Source organism: Myotis yumanensis, unplaced genomic scaffold, assembly GCF_028538775.1.
Source record: "Myotis yumanensis isolate MYYU_CA2020_CCGP unplaced genomic scaffold, mMyoYum1.0.hap1 SCAF_24, whole genome shotgun sequence".
Classification (NCBI taxonomy): Eukaryota; Metazoa; Chordata; class Mammalia; order Chiroptera; family Vespertilionidae; genus Myotis; species Myotis yumanensis.
This window is the reverse complement of record NW_027223775.1, coordinates 4,062,757-4,079,997: the sequence shown is the minus strand read 5'-3', so window position 1 is coordinate 4,079,997 and position 17,241 is coordinate 4,062,757. Positions and strand designations below refer to the sequence as shown.

General features: G+C 43.5%; 1 pseudogene; it reads left to right on the top strand.

Annotated features, from left to right (window-relative positions):
* Positions 1 to 7,998: 7,998 nt before the first annotated feature.
* On the top strand, positions 7,999 to 9,094 carry LOC139000666 (adiponectin receptor protein 1 pseudogene; annotated as a pseudogene).
* Positions 9,095 to 17,241: the final 8,147 nt, after the last annotated feature.

Here is a 17,241-nt window from a genome sequence, read left to right as displayed (position 1 = left end):
CCACCTTAAAGAAGTCTCCTGACCTCAGGAGGAAAGGAAAAAGCTCCTGAGATACTTAACCACCTGGCAGCCATATAGGGGCCAAGGAATTGACTAAAAGACCAGTAGGGCCCCTAGAAGTTCTCATAGCCCTGCCAGCACGAAGGCTCCCAGAGAAGCCTACTCATCTGCCAGAGGAGCAGAGGCTAGCTGAGAAACTAAGGGCCCGGGAAGGAGAGGCTGGATGGCTAATTCTGCCAGATGGGAGGCCTATAATGCCAGAAGCCCTGGGGCGGACCATCGCTTCCCAGACCCACCAGAGCACCCACCTGGGGGAATGAAGCTATCAGAACTACTGGGAAGAGAATTTTACATCCCAGGGCTCCAGAAAATATCTCAAGAGTTGGCTAGAAGGTGCCAAGTGTGTGCCCGGGTGAATCAAGTGCCCCCTGTTGTGGCCGTGCCGGGACAGCGATTCCGAGGTCAGAACCCCGGAGAACACTGGGAAGTGGACTTCACTGAGATACCAGGAGGACAAGGAGGGTATAAATACTTACTGGTTTTCATTGATACCTTCTCTGGCTGGCCTGAGGCATACCCAACCAAGGCAGAGACAGCACAGGTAGTAGTTAGAAAACTCCTCACCGAAATTGTCCCCGGTTTAGCCTGCCACTATACATGGGTCTGACGATGGCCTGGCGTTTATCGCCAAAGTTACAATCCATAGTTAAGGCCCTAAGAGTTACTTGAAAATTGCATTGTGTTTATAGACCACAGAGTTCTGGACAGGTAGAGAGCATAAATTGGATCTTAAAGGAAACATTAACTAAGTTAAAATTAGAGACTGGCGAAAACTGGGTAAGTCTCCTTCCTTTTGCTCTCTTCAGAGCTAGGTGCACCCCATGCATCCAAGGGCTAACTCCTTTTAGAGATAATGTTTGGGCAACTGCTGCCATTGGTGCCCAGGTTGAGGGAGGAGGAAGTTGCCCATCTCTCCACCCAAAATTTGCTTAAGTCCTTACAGGCTTTGCAGAGCAGAGCCATGTCAGCACGACGGGTGGTGAGAGCCATATGGAAGGAAGACGTGCTGAGATCCAGTCCAACACAGCCTGCCTTCTCTCTGGGAGATCTCGTTTGGGTGAAGCGTCACGACCCTGGCAGCCTGGAACCTAGATGGGATGGACCCTACCAGGTGGTGCTGAGCACTCCAACCACCATCAAAGTCGCAGGAAAGAGGCACTTGATCCATCGTACACAGGTTAAGAAAACGAACGACAGCGTCGAGGGATGGCGGGTCCAGAAGACCGGAGACCCGTTGAAGAGAGGTTCTACGTGGGGCCCCGAAGAAGAACTGCACGATTGGAAATTGTAACCCCGTCCTCCTCATGCCTCTCGCCTGGTGGACTGACCAATGGGAACGGGGAAAGACCTGGGGACTAAGACTCTATGTAAGCGGCCGAGACCCTGGCCAGCTCTTCACCATTCAATGCCGGACTCTTCCCCAGTGGTTCAACCCGATTGGCCCCTTGCATCCCCTAGACAAGCCAGAGAGGCCGAGCCAGCCACAGCACCCAGCCCCAGCTAAAACTTCCTGGTCCCCCTGGCTAACTACCCTGCTCTCCTTCTTGGCAGGACCAGTCGTTCTGCTCCTCCTAGGGCTCATATTTGGCCCCTGCATTGCCAAATGCCTCCTCAATTTCATATCGTAGAGGAGGGCGCTGAATCAAAGATTTGATTCGGGAATAAGACCAGTAGGGAATGTACTGGGCTGCATATCGGGGCACACTGTGCTGTCTCTTCCTGGAACAGACAGATAGGAAGGTACTGACATCAGGTCAGGCCTTGAGATATGGTCTCATGGTCCCTCCTCAATGTATACTGTGCTCTCTGTTCCCGAAAAACATAGATAGGAAGGTGATAATGCTGTGCTGTGTCGAGAACAAATTGCGTAAGCATGACTTTGTAACTTTGTAGTTTTTGCAAATAAATTGCCATAACTCTTGGAGTCAGGTGCTGCAGTTCGAAGCAAAGGCTGAACTGCAGACAGCTGGCCAGCTTAATAAAGGTTCCTAAATTTAAATTCTGAGTCAGTGGTCTATCTCGCTGAATCAACCCATTACAGGTATTTTTTCCTACCTTGTCTTCTAGGTCGCTGATGTGGTCCTCTGCTTCTTCTAGTCTACTGTTGATGCTTTCTATTGAGTTCTTTATAGCATTGATGTCATTTTTCATTTCTTGTTGGTTTTTTTTCATATCCTCTTGGTTCTTACACATATTGTTGAATTTGTCTTCCATTCTTTTCATCCAACTTATGGCCATTTCTCTGAATTCTTTCTCTGACAGGTTGCTTGCCTCCATTGCCTCCATTTCGTTTACTTCCTTTTCTGATGATGCCTGTTTTTCTTTCATATGTGGGTTGGTTCTTTGTTTCACCATGATCTCTCTTCTCCAGGTGTTTGGTTATGTAGTTCTCTTCCTTCTGTGTTGATTTAAAGGCACAAAATACAACACAACAAGGCACAACGTAGCAGGCAATGAACACAAATATATTCACGATATTAATAACCCCAAATAAAGGTGACTACCCAAATTAAGAGAATTAGGGGATAAGGAAGAAAGAAGAGAAAACGAGAAAAGAGAAAAATAAAAACAAAAAGGAGTGCAGAAATGAGATTGGGAAAAGTGAGAGAAAAAAAGTAAGAGAGAGAATGAACTAGAGGTGGGGAAGTGACTATATGGGGAGAAAATTCTAATAGAACCGCTACTAATCCCAACAAATTTCAGCAACAGATCCCTGGAGATGAATGCAAACTACAAACAACCACTAATATCAAGTGAGGCAAGGGAAAACAGAAGCACAAAAATAACCAGAGAAAGAAAAAAAAAGCAAAACAGAAAAATGAAAATAAAAAGCAAAACAATCTCACAAACAAGCATAAAAAAACCAATATATTCAAAATCAAGCAAACACTAGCAAAATGACAGAGAGAGAGAAAAAAAAATTGGATAGTGAAGAAAGATAAGAGAGAGGTGTATATGGATTTAGAGCAAGGGATTGGAAATTAGATATATAAGTAGGGTGAAATTTAGACAGTGGGTAAAAAGAAGGAATAGGGAAAATCTAAAGCAGGAGTAGGGTAAGAGAAACAGAACCACAATAGGGGAAAAGTGAGGAAGAGAGTTTTGGCTTAAGGGTAAAGTTGAGATAGAATGAAATGATGCTAAAGGAACGATGAAAATAGAGTGTAGAACACTAATCCCAAAATAAAATAAAGAAAAAAATAAAATGACACTTTAAAAAATGGTAAAATAATAGCAATAATACCGGTTAAAAATAAAAATGTAGTAATTAAAAAGGTAACATCAGGTGATGAAAAAAAATTTAAAAAATAATAAAATCGGTTCTTAATTAAAAGGTGAAAAAAGAATAAAATAAAATAAAATAAAATAAAATAAAATAAAATAAAATATAAAATAAAATAAAATAAAATAAAATAAAATAAAATAAAATAAATAAAATAAATAAAATAAAATAAAAATGTGCAGTAGTGAAAGTGCTTCAGATCTTCTAGTCTTCTTTTTGGCACACCTTAGTCCTGCTGTGTATTCAGGAGAGTGTTGAATTTCCCTGCAATACACTGTTCGTCCATACTGTAAACCACAGTCCTGATTTTAAGGCTGGTTGTATTTGTTTACCAGATTGCCTTTATTTGTATTTACAGAAGAGTCAGTTCGTGGCTCTGCCTCTGGGTGGCAGTGTGTCTGGATTGACCTCCAAGGCTATAAGTCCTCTCTATCAGTAGGGTTTATTTTCCCTATTGTACTTGAAATTGGTTTGGGAAAGTCCACTGCCCAGAGCTGGTTCTTTAATCATTACTCCCCGCTTTGTTTCCCAGGCTCCCCAAAAACAACTTTCCCCTATAGGCTCTGTGAATGACCCCAACTGAGAAATCCCATGCACTGGGTTTAATAATCAAACGAACAGGTCTAAGGGGAAGTGTAACAACAAAGCCTGAGAAGTTGTGTGAATTTGCAAGCCTCCACCTTTCAGGTCTGCGCTGTCTCCGCGCGCCCACTCATCCCTGGCACCAACTTGCTGGCAGACTGGCAAAATCCGAGGCTACTTTTTTGCATCCAGTCCAGCTATGGGCTTATTTTTAGCGTTCCCTCTGCCAGCAGCCCTGCAGGAGCCCTTCCACACTCGTGGGTCACTCTGGCCTCAACGGCCGTGGACTTTGTGGGGCACAGATTTCCCCCTGCGCGCGCTCCTCTCTCCAACCTGAATTGCAAACCACACCTTTAGGGGATGTCTAACCTTTCTGTGAGAAGAAGCAGTGCTCGTCTGAGTTCATGCAGTCGTGCTGCTTGAGATCCCTTGTTTCCAGGTTAGTAGCCGATCTCTGGATGCCGGTAACAGCCACTCAAGATGGCCCGGTCTCTGGGTTGAGCTAGTGCACTGGGAGAGATTTCAGTCGCAGTCTCCAACCATCCCCTTTTTCTGGGAGTTCTCTGTCTTTCCCGGCTTCAGACTGTCTCTCATCTGAACATCCTCTACCTATTCGGGCTGTATGTTACCCATTTCAGCTGCTCACCCTTATCTGTTCCGGGACAAGGCACAGGACACGTCCGTCTATACCTCCTCCATTTTCCAGATCTTCGTTGTCTCTTGTTATGGCCTTTGTTTTGAAATATATTGTGTCAGATATGAGTATTACTACCCCAGTTTCCCTTTCCATTTGCATGGAATATACTTTTCCATCCCTTAACTCTCAGTCTGTGTGTATGTTTTTCTGAATTGAGTCTCTGGTAGAGAGCAGATACATGGGTCATCTTTCCTTATCCATTCATTCACCTTATGTCTTTTGACTATAACATTTAATCCATTTACATTTATGGTTATTATTGATCGACTAGAGGCCTGGTACACAAAATTTGTGCATGGGAGTGGGGCGTCCCTCAGCCTGGCCTGCCACCATCTCCAATCCAGGACCCCTTGGGGGATGTCCAACTGCTGGTTTAGGCCTAAACCAGTAGTCTGATATTCCTTTCGCAATCTGGGACCACTGGCTCCTAACTGCTCACCTGCCTGCCTGCCTGATCCCTCCTAATCACTCTGCCTGCCTGATCTCCTATAACCTCTCTGCCTGCCTGCCTGATTGCCCCTAACTGCTCTTCCTTGCTGGCATAATCACCCCTAACAGCTACCTTGCCTGCCTGCTTGCCCTAACCACTTCTACCTACAAACCTGATTGCCCCTAACCACTTCTACCTGCCCACCTGATTGCCCCTAACCACCTCTGCCTGCCTTCCTGATTGCCCCTAACTGCCTCTGCATTAGCCCCCACCACTGTGTCTTGTCTGGAAGGACATCTGGAAGGAAGTCCAGAAGACATCCTGTCTAATTAGCATATCAGTATAGATATTTATTGCTAGTGTTTTGTTTTTTAAGTCTATGATTCTCTCGCTGTCCTTTTCTTATTCATTTTAAAGTAGTCCCTTTAACATTTCTTGCATTGTTAGTTTGGTGGTACTCCTTTAACCCTTTTTTTCTTTGGAAAACTTTTTATTTCACCTTTAATTTTACATGATAGCTTTGTTGGATACAGTAGTTTTGAATTTAGGCCCTTGTTTTCATTACATTGATTACTTCATGCTAATTCCTTCTGGCCTGCAGTGTTTCTATTGAGAAATCAGCTGACATTTTAATGAGAACTCCTTTGTAGGTAATTTTCTGTCTCTCTCTTTCTGCTTTTAAGATTATTTCTTTGACTTTAACATTTGCCATTTTGCTTATGATGTGTCAGAGTGTGGGTCTCTTTGGGTTCTTCTGATTGGGACTCTCTGTGCCTCTTGAATTTGTGTAACATTTTCCTTCACCAGGTTGGGTAAATTTTCTGTCATTATTTTTTCACACAGTTTCGCTGTTCCTTGTTTCCCTTCCTCCCCTTCTGGCAGTCCTATAATGTGGATGCTGTTACATTTTGTGTTGTCTCTTGGCTCCCTTAAGCTATCTTCCTGCTTTTTAAATATTTTTTCTATTTGCTGCTCTAATTGGGTTTTTATTTCTATACTAGTGGCCCAGTGCACAAAATTCATGCACGGAAGGGGGTTTCCACAGCCCAGCCATCAACCTCTCCAATTGGGGATCTCTTGGGGGATGTCCGACTGCTCTTCCTTGCTGGTCTGATCACCCCTAACACCTATCCTGCCTGCCTTATTGCCTCTAACCACCTCTTCATGCCTGCCGGATCACCCCTAACTGCTCTCCTCTGCTAGCCTGATCTCACCCTCAACTGTTCTCCCCTGCCAGCCTGATAATTCCTAACTGCTTCTTCCTACCTGATCACCCTTAACTGACATCCCCTGCTGGCCTGATCTTATCCCCAACTGCCCGCCCCTGCAGACCCAATCTAGCCCCCAACTGCTCTCCTCTTCTGGCCCATATGGTTCTAATTGGTTGGTTTCTATGTCAGTCAGTGTCAGAAGCTCCACCTCTTAGGCAGCCATCAACTCCTCACAGTTCACCCAGATTTGGTTCTCATTGGTCAGTTTCTATGCCAGTCAGTGTCTCCGGGCCTATCTCTGACCCTGATCAGAGAGGCAGTGCTGATCGGCAGCCCCCACAGAGGCCTGAAGAGAAACAGAGGCATGGCTGCTGACGAAGCCCAGAGAGAAAGAGAGAGGCAATGGCTGGTCAACAGCTGCCACGATGGCTGTGGAACAGACCCTGCCTCTCTCTCTGGGCCTCTCTCCAGGCCTGATCCACAGCACCCTCAGCAGTCAGTGCTGGGTAGCTGTGCCTGCACCGGTGGCAGCCAGTGCTGGGTCACCACGGCAACCCAGCACTGACTGCAGGAGTGACTTTCAGTGTTCAGTTGAGCCTTTGGTCAGTCGTTACGACCCTGGGTTTTCATATATTAAGATATTCTTAATTCAACTCTTAACTGTAAAGTTGGTGTACACTCCAATGAAACCAGGCAACAGCAGCTGCCACTCTCATATAGGCCTATGATGCAACCTTGAAGGAATGGTGGTGTTGTAATGAGTGTCTATTCCCTGCAGGTCAGTTGTGCTCATACCCTTTAGTCATTGTAATATTCCACTGCCAATACAAGAACAAAGCAGATACCTCATCAATGTGCAACATGACTTTATTAAAGAATGATGCTAGACTAATCATCTAGCCTAGGTTTGGAATCTAGCCTAGCTTCAAAGCTTCAAGCAGCAGAGCCTCATCCTAAAGAGTAGAGACTAGCCACAAAGAGCCAAGTTTCTCTCTCAGAGAGTCCCAGTGAGGCCCAAGACCATGGCATCTTGGGACTTGGGTCTCTCTCTCCAAAAGTCCAAGGGATGCCTTGCAGCCTCATACATGAAAATTATATGAAATATCATAAATAAATATTTGCTTGAATATATATTTACTTACATATTGTCTATGACTGCTTTCAAACTATGAGGAGAGATTTGGAGTTCACCATAGACCATAAACCATTTATTTATTCTCTGGCTGGTTAAGAAAAAGCTTGCTGAGCTTTGGTCTAGGATCTTGAATTCCCTTTTTAATCTTTGCATAACTGTTTAAGTACTTTGGAGAAATCAGTTCCACAAAGATTATCTTTTACATGCCAATTAGCCATTATTTTGACATTCTTGATGATAAGACTACTGCAGAAAATCTGAAAATATGTTTTTATGATTTCCTATTAAGTTAGTGTACACTCAAATGAAAAGCCAATGGTAACTGCTGACCTCTGTACAGATGCAGGATGGAACTCAGAAGCAATGGGGGTTGAAATGCATACATGTTGCATGCAGGCCTGGCTGTTTCTCAGAAAGTTTAGACTCAGTGAATGTTGCCACTACTGACACAATAACAAAGCCTGAGAGATTGTAAAGATCTCAGTCGGTGAGCAGCAGATCACCTACCAGGCTTTGCAGTGTTGTGTGGGGTCCCCAGCCTCCAGCTGAGCCTGTCTCCTGTGCACACTCTCATATGGAGATATCCAGCCTATGTCCACCATGAAGCTGAATGGTATTGAGATACCAACAACATGTCTACTCAAAAGGGCTGGTGGTGGCACAGTGCCATGGGGATTCTTCAGTAATAGGGAAAATGACATGGTGGAGCTGGTTATACTGGAACTCCTGCTAGAAGATAATGGCAAATGGAGAATCACTGACCCAACCAAAGCAGAATAAAAAGCAATCATACCTAGTGCCCAAGAAAAAGGAGGATATACAGTTTCTCACCAATTGCCTGCAGGACACCATGTCATGGAGAAGATGATATTCACCCATGCCATGAAGAACATGTATTCAATGAGCAGTCCACGTGTGAGGTCTGAGAGGGATGCTGGAGGCTCATCCTGCAGGATGTGCTCCTTTACTGGCTCCAAGGACAACCATTAATTGCTTCAGAGTCAAAAACTGCCCATGCCCTCCTTTCAGGCTTGCTTAGGGGGTATCTTCTACATCAGAAACCAGATATAACTAGACCCATTTGCTTGATTTTGTGCTGTTTTTCTTCCTAGGCTCAACCATGCTCAGACCAAACATGAACTTCATGGCACCCTGCAGGAGGAGATTGTTTTTGGAATGTTCTTGGGCACAGTGGTCTGCCTCAGCTTCTCTTGGCTCTTTCATACCATCTACTGTCACTCAGAGAAAGTCTTGATTATTTAGGAATTGCTATACTGATTATGAGAAGGTTTGTCTCCTGGCTCTTATTCCATCCACTTCTCCCTATAGACATAGCTCATCTACCTTTCCAACATCTGTGTCCTAGATATTTTTGCCATCATTATGGCAAAGTGGGACCTGTTTGCCAGTCTAAAACATAAGCAGACAAGGGCAGGAGTGTCCTGGGCTTTCATTTGAGTGCCATTGTGTCCAGCTTGCACTTTACTATTCATGAGGGCTTTTCCAAGACCACCACAGTGGGCCAGACAGCCTATTCTTTTTCATGGCTATGATGTACATCACCAAAGTTGGTCTCTATGCTGCTTGAATTCCTGAGCACTTTTTTCCTGGAAAGTTTGATGTATGGTTCCAGTCACATCAGATTTTTCATGTCCTGGTGTACACAGCAGCCTTCAATGACTTTTATGGGGTCTGAAACCTTTCAGAATTCTGCTACAGCCTTTAAGGGGGCTAGGCTACTTACTCTCTTCTTTGAGCCTTTCTCCCATGTCTAAAAGGGAAACTTCCCACATGCTTTCAAAAATAGCTTCTTTGCTTAAATGAGAGGGAGCATCAGAGTTGCCTTTTTCTAGAAGCAGCCTCTTAGAGAATTAAGTGTCAGTCAGACTTCTGCCCACCTTTCCATCTGACAGCACGGGAATAAATTTCAGTTCCCTCACTCAAGAAGGATATGGTCCACTTGGCCAAGCCTCTCCTCAGCAGCCCTTCCTCAGAAATGCAATCCATCTTCTTGGCACAGAGTACTATGAAGCTCATGTTAAGTTTTACCCCTCCAAAAACCACTTTAGGATAAAATGATGGATTTGGTCTCTTTGGAAATTTTATTTCTGGGAGAAAATTCATCTCCCTGCTGACAGAAGTGATGTCCTTGCCAAACTTACTGATGATTTTGTATGATATCTATAGTCAACCAGAAAGTGGACTGCTGCATCATGACAGACCATCTCTGAACATTTGTGAATATCAGTGGGTAACAAAATTATCACAATGGGCAGAGATTGTGGCATTTCACCACTTCAGTCACTTTGCTTGCATGACAAATGGCCAGATATGCAAGGAAATACTATTCATGGCTCTGTCCATTATCTTGCAACAATAGTCAGGGACATGAAAGAAACATTAGTGGAAGATCTTTCACAATGACATTTGGGTAGAGTTTTCTTGGACTGTTCTCAGTCAATGGACAAAAATATAGCAAGATATATGTGTCTCATATACTATTCATGACAGTGCAGGTGACGATTTCATTTTTTAAGAGTATAAAGTGGCACTTTCTATATTTTCCATCATGTATGGAATGTAAAACCAAAACCAAAACAAACAAATCTACAGTCAAAATAATGGTGCTTACCAGAAAGTGTAGGGGGGCAACATGAGAAAGGGAAGATGGCAGCTGGCAGACGGAGGTGAGGGAGAGGATGTGAGTGAGTGAGGGGGTGAAAGGAGAGTATGTGGATGTGTGGTGTGTGTGTGTGTGTGTGTGTGAGTGAGTGAGAGACAGTTGAATCTGGCAGGAGTAACAAGGGCTGGCAGATAAGACTCTCTTGGACAGAGAGCACCTACTACCACTGTGGACACTTCTTGGGCTACAGGGCTCTGGCAGGTAGCCCAGCCCATCTTGAAGGGGAGAGCAGCCTCTTATAGAAACTCATCAGCCAAACAGGCCTTGAACACAGCCTGCAACCCAGCAGCCACTCCAGCTGAAATTCTGCTGCTCCACCCACAGACCTGCAGGCCCTAGGACCCCCACCTCCAAGGGTGTATGGCTCCCACAGCAGTAGGTACGATTTCTCCCCTCACCAGCAGCAGACCTCCAGACACCACAGTCGTGCTTTTACAGCACACAGGCCTCCTTAGCACACCCTTCCACAGGCTGCTCTTGGGTGCCGCTATGAGCTCTTATCCAAACAATGGCACACTGCCCCAGCAGTAGAAATTCTCCATTTCTCCTTCCTGGATACTTGCCCACAGACACCTCAGTCTCACAGCTTCAGCACCAGGGCCCCTCTGAGTGCCTGAGAGTACTGCCCTGGCAAATGCACCACAGGTGCCTCTCTGAGAGCCCATTGGGTGCACATGAATCCAAACAAGGGCACAATACCTCCAACAGAATTTTGGACTTCTCTCTCTCCAGGATGCCTACCCACAGACACCTCAGTAATGCGGCTTCAGCGCAATGGCCACTCTGAGTGTACCACCCTGGCAAATACACCATGGGTACCTCTGCAAGATGCCACTGGGCGCTCGTGAATTCAACCAAGGACACAAGGCCTTCAGTAGTAGAATTTCCAACTTCCCCCACTCTTGGCTGCCTGCCCACAGATACCTCAGTCATGTGGCTTCAGCACAAGGGCCTCTCTAAGTGCACTAGCCTGGGAAATGGCCCCGGGGTGTCTCTGTGAGCTGTCACTGGGTGTGCACGAATCCAATCAAGCGCACAAGGCCCCTGACATTAGAATTTCAGACTTCCTCCACTCCTGGCTGCCTGCTCACAGACACCTCAGGCATGCAGCTTCAGTGCAAGGGCCTCTCTGAGTGCACTACCCTGGCAAACAGCCCCAAGGTGTCTCTATGAACCATGACCAGGTGTGTGCAAATCCAACCAAGGGCACAAGGTCTACAGCAGAATTTTGGACTTTCCACACTACCAGCTGCCTGCCCACAGATACCTCAGTCTCACAGCTTCAGTGCAAAGTTCCATCTGAGTGCTCCACCCTGGCAAATGGTCCCAAGTTGCCTCAGTGAGCCGCCACTGGGCACACACAAATACAACCATGAACACAGCAGGAAAAACGAAGTCTTTCCACTCCATAGCTGCCAACTTCTGGACACCATAGTCATGATTTCCAGAGTGCAGGTCCCCTGAACCCAAGGCCACAAAGGCAGCTCCTGGATGCCTCCTTGAGACTGCGCCTGGGCGCATTCATATCCAAAAAAGGGCTCACATCCCCTGAAGTAGAAATTTGGACTTCTCCCTTCCTTGATGCCTACCCACAGACACTGCAGTTGCATGGGGTCAGCATGCAGGCCCCCTGAGGCCACCGCCCAGCAGCCAACTACCAGGTGCCTCTGTGAGCTCCCACTAGGCACACTCATATCCAACCAAAGGCTCAAGGCCCTGGCAGCAGAAACTCGGACTTCCCCTCCTCAGCTGCCAACCTCCAGTCATTGAAGTTGCACCTATCCAGTGTGCAAGCCCTGTGATCCCACTGCCCTGGCAGATGGCCCCTGGGTTCTTCTCTGAACCACCACAAGGCACAACCCCAGCTGCTGGCATCCAGTCCCCATGGTAGCACCACTCCAACACATAGGCCCCCCTGAGTCCACTGCCCCAGCAGATTACACCTGGGTACCTCTGTAAGCAGCCACTGGGAGTGTGTATCCAACCAAGGACATGCATTCCCTGAAGTGGAACCTGGGTCTTCTCCCTCCACAGGGCGGGTGGCTCACCACAATCACTCTGATCCAGCATGTAGACCCCACAAGCACACACCCCTTGCAGATGGCTCTTGGGCCCCTCTGTCTGCTGCCACTGGGTGTGTGCCTCTCCAACTGAGGGCACATGGCTCCCTCAGTGGGATTAATGACATACCCCTCCTGGCTACCTACCTTTGGACAGTATGCTGATGGATCCTAAACCCCTTCATGATTCAGAGAGGGAAATCACTTTGGCCAGAGAGCCACTGCCTCAACCACAGATTACGAGACACTCCTCTCCCCCACTCTCGTGAGCTCTGGGCCCCTTGTAGTGAACTAAAGTAGGGAGCTATGCTAGATTATCAAGCCCAGGAGACCTGAGAAATCAAAACAGCAGAAACAATTTGGGGAAAAGAACCTGGGTAGCAAAGAAGTTGGATCTAGGAAACAGAAACAATTAAAACATTACAGCAAAACATGGGGAGAAAAAAAACAATTCCCAAAGTAAAGAAAAAGAGGATCACCAGAAAGTGAGTTAAATGAAATGGAGGCAAGAAATATGTCAGAGAAAGAATTCGACATAAGCATTATAAGGATGCTCAAATGGCTGGATGACAAATACACACAACTCAATGAGAATTATAAGGAGCTGTATGAGAATGTCACCAACATGAAAAGGAACCAAGAGGAAATGAAGAATGACCTCGCTGCAATAAAGAACACAATGGGAGGCTTAAACAGTAGACTAGAAGAGGCTGAGGACTGAATGAGCTAATTAGAAGACAGGGTAGGAAAAAACACACAAACACAGCATCAACTGGAAAGAAAACTTAAAAAGCAAGAGGAGAGCCTAAAGGAACTTTGGGACAACACAAAATGAAACAACATCTGCCTAATAAGGGTACCAGAAGGAAAGGAAGCAAAGCAAGGAATAGAAAACCTATTTGAAGAAATAATGACAGAAAACTTCCCTGATATTGGCAAGGAAAGTCCAAGAAGCACAGAGATCCCAACCAAGGTGAACCCCAAAAGACCAACACCAAGACACATTGTAATTAAATTGGCAAATATCAATGACAAAGTAAGAATTTTAAAAGCTGCCAAAGACAGACAGAAAGTTACCTACAAGGGATCTCCCATTAGAATATCAACTGATTTCTCAACAGAAACACATCAGGTCAGAAGGGAATGGAGTGAAATATACAACATAATGCAAAGCAAGAGAATGAATCCAAGAATACTATAGCCAGAAAGGCTAAAATTCAAAAATGAAGGTGGAATCAGGAGCTTCACAGACAAAAAAAGTGCAAAGAGAGTTTATTGCCACCAAGCCAACAATGCAAGAAATGCTAAAGGGACGCCTGTAAAAAGAAGGAACACAAAGGCAAGAAGAAACCAAACATTAAGAATAAAAATGACGACAAACAAGTACTTATCAATAATAACATTAAACGTAAATAAATTAAATGATCCAATCAAAAGACATAGGGTGGCTGAATGGTAAGAAAACAAGACTCATATATTTTCTGACTGCAAGATACCCACTTCAGAACAGAGGATTCACACAGACTGATAGTGAAGGGATGGGAAAAAAATCTCAGGCTAATGGAAATGAGAAAAAAACTGGTGTTGCAATGCTTAAATCTGACAAAATAGACCTCAAAGTAAAGGCCATAACAAGAAATATGGTAGGCCACTACATAGTACTAAAGGGAGCAATTCAACAAGTGGATATAACTCTGGTAAATATATATGCACCCAGTAAAGGAGCACCCAAATACATAAAACAACTTCTGAAGGATATCAAAGGAGAGATCAATAGTAATACAATCATAGTAGGGGACTTAAATACCCCACTGACACCACTGAATAAATCCTCTAAACAAAAAAATTAGCAAAGAAATAGCAATCCTAAATTACTCACTAGATCAGATGGACTTAATTGATATCTTCAGAACATTTCACCCCAAGCTACAGAATAAACATTTTTCTCAAGTGTACATGGGACATTTTCAAGGATAGACCTCATATTAGGACACAAGCAAAGTCTCTTCAATTTCAAGAAGACAGAAATCATAACAAGCATCTTCTCAGACCACAATGGCATAAAACTAGAAATCAACTACAATAAAAACAATGAAAAAAATCAAACATTTGGAGGCTAAATAGCATGCTATTAAACAATGGTTGGGTTACCAAAGAGATCAAAGAAGAAATAAAAAGCATCCTGGAAACAAATGACAATGAAAACACACAATCCAAAATCTATGGGACACAATGAAAGCAGTCCTGAGAGTGAAGGTCACAGCTCTACAGGCCTACCTCAAAAAAACAAGAAAAAACTGGTAATAAATTATTAAGTAATCTTGCAACTTAAATAATTAGGAAGAGAGCAAAAAGAAAAACCTATAGTATCCAAAATTAAGGAGATAATAAAGATCAGAGCAGAAATAAATGACACAGAGACCAAAAAAACAATACAAAAGATTAATGAAACCAAGAGCTGGTTCTTTGAAAGGATAAACAAGATTGATGAACCTCTAGCCAGGCTCACCAAGAAACCAAGAGAGAGGACCCAAATAAACAAAATTACTAATGAAAGAGGTGAAGTAACAACTGACCCCACAGATATACAAAGGAGTGTAAAAAAATACTATGAACAGCTCTTACTCCAACAAACTGGACAACCTCGACAAAATGGACACATTCCTAGAAAAATACAAACTTCCAAAACTCAATCAGGAATAATCAAAAAAATTAAATAGACCTATAGCTACTGATGAAATTGAAGCAGGCATCAAAAGCTTCCAGCAAACAAAAGCCGTGGACCAGATGGCTTCACAGGGGCCTTTTATCGAACACTCAAAGAAGAACTAAAAACAACCCTCAGACTATTCCAAAAAATTCAAGAGAAAAGCACAATTTCAGACTCTTTCTATAAAGCCAGCATTATCCTAATCCCCAAAACCAGACAAAGACAACAAAAAGAAAGAGAATTATAGGTCAATATCCCTGATGAACATAGATGTTAAAATTCTCAACAAAATTCTAGCAAACCAGATCCAGCATCACATTAGAAAGATCATACACCATGACCAAGTGGGATTTATTACAGGGATACAAGACTGGTACAATATACACAAATCAATAAATGTGATACATCACATAAATAAGTTGAGAGTAAAAAATCACATAATCATATTGATTGATGCATATAAGGCATTTGACAAAGTCCAACACCCTTTCTTGATAAAAACTCTCAGCAAGGTGGAATAAAGGGATCATATGTCAAAATAATAAAAGCCTTATATGACAAACCTTCAGCCAACATCATACTCAATGGGCAAGATCTAAAGCCATTTCCCCTAAGAACAGGAACAAGACAGGAACAAGTCAGGAACAAAACACTTCCACCACTCCTGCTCAACATAGTACTGGAAGTGCTACAGTGATCAGACAAGTAGAAGAAATAAATGGCATCCAAATTAGAAAAGAAGAAGTAAAATTGTCAGATGACATGATACTGTACATAGAAAACCCTAAAGACTTCATCAAAAAACTATTAGACTTAATAAATGAATTTGGCAATGTAGCACTATACAAAATTAATGCCAAAAAATCTATGGCATTTTTATTTATTTATTTATATTTTTTTCTCTCTCAAGATTTTTATTTTATTTTATTATTTTTTCTTTTTTTATTGCTTAATGTATTACAAAGGGTATTAAATATGTGTCCATCCCCCCCACCCCCCCACTGCCATTGACAATCCCCTGGCCTCCCCTACCCCCCAGTGTCTTATATCCATTGGTTATGCTTATATGCATGCATACAAGTCCTTCGGTTGATCTCTTACCCCCCTCCCTCCTTCCCCCCAACCCTCCCCAGCCTTCCCACTGCAGTTTGACAATCTGTTTGAGGCAGCTCTGCCTCTGTATCTATTATTGTTCAAAAGTTTATAATGGTCTCTATTATCCATGAATGTGTGAGATCATGTGGTATTTTTCCTTCATGACTGGCTTATTTCACTTAGCATAATGCTCTCCAGTTCCATCCATGCTGTTGCAAATGGTAAGAGTTCCTTCTTTTTTACAGCAGCATAGTATTCCATCGTGTAGATGTACCACAGTTTTCTAATCCACTCATCTACTGATGGGCACTTAGGCTGTTTCCAGATCTTAGCTATGGTGAATTGTGCTGCTATGAACATATGGGTGCATATATCCTTTCTGATTGGTGTTTCTTGTTTCTTGGGAAATATTCCTAGAAGTGGGATCACAGGGTCCAATGGGAGTTCCATTTTTAGTTTTTTGAGGAAACTTCACACTGTCTTCCATAGTGGCTGCACCAGTCTGCATTCCCACCAGCAGTGCACGAATGTTCCCCCTTCTCCACATCCTCTCCAGCACTTGTCGTTTGTTGATTTGTTGATGATAGCCATTCTGACAGGTGTGAGATGGTACCTCATTGTTGTTTTGATTTGCATCTCTTGGATGATTAGTGACTTTGAGCATGTTTTCATATGTCTCTTGGCTTTCTGAATATCCTCTTTTGAAAGGTGTCTATTTAGGTCCTTTGCCCATTTTTTGATTGGATTGTTTATCTTCCTTTTGTTAAGTTGTATGAGTTCCCTATAAATTTTGGAGATTAGGCCCTTATCAGATATGACATTGGCAAATATATTTCCCGCACAGTGGGTTTTCTTTTTTTTTGTTGATGGTTTCTTTTGCTGTGCAGAAGCTTTTTATTTTGATGTAGTCCCATTTGTTCATTTTCTCTTTAGTTTCAACTGCCCTAGGAGTTGTATCAGTGAAGAAATTGCTTTGGCATATGTCAGATTTTGTTGCCTTTGGGTTCTTCTAGAATTTTTATGGTTTCCTGTCGTACATTTAAGTCCTATATCTAATCTGAGTTTATTTTTGTGTATGGTGTAAGTTCGTGTTCTAGTTTCATTTTCTTGCATGTATCTGTCCAATTTTCCCAACACCACTTATTGAAGAGACTATCTTGGCTCCATTGAATGTTCTTTCCGCCTTGGTCAAATATTAATTGAGCATATTGGTTCGGGCTGATTTCTGGGTTCTCTATTCTATTCCATTGATCTATATGCCAGTTCTTGTGCCAGTACCAGAAAGTTTTGAGAAC